Source organism: Conger conger, chromosome 19 (assembly GCF_963514075.1).
Source record: "Conger conger chromosome 19, fConCon1.1, whole genome shotgun sequence".
NCBI classification, from domain to species: domain Eukaryota; kingdom Metazoa; phylum Chordata; class Actinopteri; order Anguilliformes; family Congridae; genus Conger; species Conger conger.
Window position 1 is genome coordinate 13,089,175 of NC_083778.1, and position 5,000 is coordinate 13,094,174.

Below are 5,000 nucleotides of genomic sequence, written 5' to 3' on the forward strand. Positions count from 1 at the left end.
GAGTGGGTGACGTGTAATTTCATCCAGCCCTCGATCAATCGTTTCATTTTAACGGGGGAGGGGGGGGGTCGGTTGGCCTCTGTACCGAATAAATCTGAATAAAACACGGCAGTCTGCTACCTCGTGTTGGCAGAAAAGCGACGGGAGAAGGGGAGGCGATTTCACCGAAATGGTCTTTTATATCCGGGCGGTTTTTTTGCAGACGGCAGTAGTGTTCCCCCTCGGGCCTGTGCGGGCGGCCATGGTGACCTTCTCCTTTAATGGTTTTCTGAGCCCCTCGAAGGTTTGCACAGAGCCCTCCCCCCCCCCCCATCACTGCATCCCATTACAGTGCCGGCTGTGGGTGGTAGTAAACAACGACACTGTCGTTGTGAACTTGTTGTAATGGTTATTTAACTAAGTGGGCTTAGTCGTGTTTTATTAGGTAACGGGGGAAAAGGGGGGAGAGGCTCTAAATCACACCCACGCCCGGCTCTCCTTCCTCCTCTCTCTGTATATTTCCGTTTTCCGTCCGGGAGAATGCCAGCTTTCTTTCCTGACGCGTCTTTAAAAACCTAACTCTGATCCCCCCGGACCACTTCAGGAGGTGGTCTGAGACGCATTCGAGGCGGATGTTATACAGGTGTAATTTGTAAACTAGCTACCGGCTGTTTCAAAACATAGCTTGAGCTGGTCTAACCAAATGGTAAATGGTTGGCATTTATATAGCGCCTTTATCCAAAGCTCTGCACAATTGATGCTTCTCATTCACCCATTCATACACACACTCACACACCAACGGCGATTGGCTGCCATGCAAGGCCCCAACCAGCTCGTCAGGAGCATTAGGGGGTTAGGTGTCTTGCTCAGGGACACTTCGACACAGCACGGGCGGGGGATCGAACCGGCAACCCTCTGACTGCCAGACGACTGCTCTTACTGCCTGAGCCATGTCACCCCTCTATATCTCGGCACACACACACCCTCTCACACACACTAATATCACACACACACACACACACACACTAATATCTCTCTCTCTCACACACACACACACACACACACACACACACACGCGCACACACACACACACACACAGACCCTGACCTCGTCTTACCACGTTGAGTATGAAGCTGGTTTAAACTGTTCAACCACGTACCAACTGCTTCAAAAGCACTCCTGCTTTTCAGCAGGATTTTCCCACAATCACAACAAGCGCGGAGGGCATGCGTGGTTAGAGTTTGAGCTGAATGAAATGCCCACTCGCGATACGGACCGATAACTCCACTCAGAAAAAACATTAGAGTTGTCACCACTATATTAAACAATCTCAACTGTCTTCATTTAAAAAAAAAAAAAAAACCCTGTAAACTTGGTAGTTTGGAAGTATGCTCTGTGAGAGGCAAGTGGGTTGTTTTGCATTTTAGACTTGAAATAGCAACCTGGTTTTAATCAGTCTTACCGGAGATGCCAAGAATACAGAATACCTGAATACCAACCGTACATGCAGTGTGATTCCATCATATCTGGATAGTATCTCCACACGAGACCACCGAGCGTAAATGCGGCCATACGTACAGCTCCATCCATGTTGAAAGAGGGTCATTATATGTGTCCCTTCAATAAGCACTCGAATGCCAAGCATCCACCACAAGGCTGTGCTATGCATATCATGTATATTTAAGCAGGAGACCCTTGTAAGGCTGTTACACGGACATGAATATCATGAGGCAAAATAAAGGCTGAGAGGGTGCCCGTTCTGAATGTTGGTATCTGAGGTGTTTCAGTTGGGTCTCCTAGATGGCTGTGTGAGTGAAATTGTGCCCTGTATTGATTTATCTCCTTACGGAGTAATGCCCACTGTGGCTAGGCAGGCTCACCCAAGCCGGACTTCCCCTCCTAATGACAGTAACTTACCACAGAGATTATATCTGTATCCCTCTGCCCTTACCAAACTCCCATTTCTCCCCTCAAACACGACCACAAGTTCCCTCTCACACAAATGCACACAGACTCTCGCTCATCTGAGGAACTGAAATCCGGTCTGTCTCTCCCCGACAGTTTTGACCTCTGACCCCCTCCCTCTTCCTCTCTGCTTCCGTCTGAGAGCTGGTATTGATCGTTTCCCCACTCCAGTCCCACTCATTTCACCAGAGAGAACTCACATCTCGTATTACAGTCTGCATATTCATATCGGGCAGCCTGACATGACTGGGAACCGCAAGGTCGGTGGTTCGATCCCGGTGTAGCCACAATAAGATCCGCACAGACATTGCACAGACAGCCCTTGAGCAAGGCCCTTAACCCTCCATTGCTCCAGGGGAGGATTGTCTCAACTGTACGTCGCTCTGGATATGTATGTTAATTAATGTAATGTTCAGAAGTGAAACATCTGCAAAAGCCCTTAATTTTAATGAAGCCGAAAATGAGTGTTGAAGTAATGAGTCGGGCTAATGGTGTCACAGGGAGATCCATCGGGGCCAGAGGCAGGGAGGGGCATGATCTGTAGGGAAGAGTGGATGATGGCGTTTGAAATGCGGACGGTCTGAAATAGATGGCCTAGTACGGGTGAAGCAGGCGCTGCCTATGAACTGGCAGCCTTCTGGAATCAATCGACGCAATGTCCATTCTCTTGGGAAGAAAAAAAAAATGAAAGAGAAGATAATTAAAAATGACAATGTCATGGAAAAAAAACCCATGCTGATATCAAGTCCAATTCCAAATCTGTGTCAAATCATTTCTGCTAATTATTCGAATGTCGTTAAGGGGCAATTACTGTACCTCTCCACCCACCCTCCCAGGTGTCTGTTCTTTAACAGGTCGGTCTGAATGCTCATTTGAAGAACCAAAGAGTGCTCCCGAACACAGTCACTGGCACCCACCTGCTTTCCATTGATCAGTATCACCGAACGTCTTTTTGCGTCCGGGCTCAAAGAGCTGCTAGGTTCAAAGTGGCATGCAGCTCCAGGTCTGCAGTTCTCTCTTCTCCGCTGTCTTGACGGGAAGCCGGCTGTCGAGTCATTTCACATTTTTCGCCGACCTGTTTCAGTTCCTTGATCGCGTCGCCAGTGGACGCTGAGAGCAACAGCAGGCTGGCACCAAACCTTTTTGTGGCTGTTGGCGTTTTTCTGCGATGCCCGAGAGAGATAAACCAAACCGCACGCCGCTCCTGAGTCTGAGTCACACCCAGCGCTTAGATGCAGAGCGGCATTCTGGGAAATGATCGATCCAGTTACGACTGGATGCAGAGGAGGTCTCACTGGCACCTGCTTTCAATTGATAGCCATATCCGTTGAATCTTCAAATCCATTCCTATCCGTACTCTTTGTGGGGGGGGGGGGAATTCGGTATAAACGAAGTACCGTATCGGTCACTGAAAATCATATCGGAGTAAGGACCGTAAATGACATTTTGACACGGGTTGATTTTTAAAAGTTTTTTTATTGTTCGTTTGAATGAAATTGTTTGAAAATGTTTCTAGTGGCACCATAAACATCTGAGTAAGACTAAATGATTAAATGTCGACGGCACCTTACCTCTCAGAGATTGAATTGCTACCAGTAAGACTCCTCATTAAACAACACTACTGCTGCCGCTTGCCAACACTCTTATACTGTCAGTCATTTCTGCAATTAGCTCTCCGTGAAAAAACGACACGGTGCCGGTTGCCAGGAAGGCACTGAATGCGATGAGGAGCCTCTTTGTCTTCAGATTAATGCCGGAGCTTCCACCCGGCCAGCGCCAGGCTACTTCATTACCTCTCCGCCATTAAAGTACGCTTTAGACGGCCCGAGAGCGCTTCTCCCCGCTGTACGGCCGCGGTGCGCGCGCCCGAGGGGAACGTTCTGGAAGCAGTGTTTCTGCGTGCTGTTTGTATGCCTGGCCACGCTCCGTCGCCCTCTAAGCGTGCATAATGGATTAGCTGAAGAGGACGTTGATTCTCTGCAGGCCTGCAAGGCCACCTGTTTCTAACACGGTCTCTCTTTTATTAAGGGTTGGGGTGTTGGAAAGATTTGTTTGTTCCTTTTTTTTTTTTTTTTTTTTTTTTTTTCTTCTCATAAATATTGTAATTTGCCTTGCTGAGGCCTGCGGGTGCACGAGAGAGGTCAGAGAGAGAGAAAGAGGAGAGGAGTGTTGAATTAAACCTGCGCCCGTGAGGTGGAGAAACAGGGGAAACAGGAAGAGCTCAGCAGGATCGGTGCAGGGAGCAGGTTCAGCTCTGTGATTGGTTCTTCGGAGCAGTGTGGTGAAGGCCCAGCTCTGGGATTGGTTCCCCACACAAGTGTGATGAAGGCCCAAGCTTTGTGATTGGTTCCCCACAGGAGTGTGGTGAAGGCCCAAGCTTTGTGGTTGGTTCCTCACTGCTGCCCCAACCCTTGTCTGTCTGTCCTGTCAACTTTTTGTCTTTGGTCCTCCAGAAACACGCCAGCTTCCCAACGGAGTCTGTTTGACTGCTGAGACAGAGTGACCTGTTCTCCAAGGCCTGCATCAAATGGATTTTTCACTTAATTTCAGCTCTCTATAAAAAGCCTACTTACTTGAATTTCAATTGAATTTTAAAATTAATTGAATTTTCATTGAATAAAAAATAAAAAAGTCAAAGATTTATGACCAAATGATTGAATCTACATCAGGGTCTGTTTATAAAGCATTTTCTCTCATTTCACACCGCCTGGCATTTGTTTCTTGGCCAGCCCTTCAGACTTCAAGTTTCTGTGTATCGTCAGCAATTTCCGTCTTGAACATTTAATGTGGGGCCATCTGGAGTCCAGCCCAAACGCTTACTCGAAGAAAAAGGGGGATTGCCCCAGCCTATGGCACTAGCAGGAGGAGGACTACCCTCTCCCCTGCGACCTCCTTACCTGCCTGACCTCTCCACTCCACATCCTCCATCCCAAAAGGACCCCCCTCCCCTCTTCCAAAATCCCCCCCAGTGGAGCAATGAGCGCCCCCACTACAGACAGTCAGGACAGCTGAGTCACCCCCCCCCCCCCCCCTTCCACTCCAGCTGCATTTTTGGC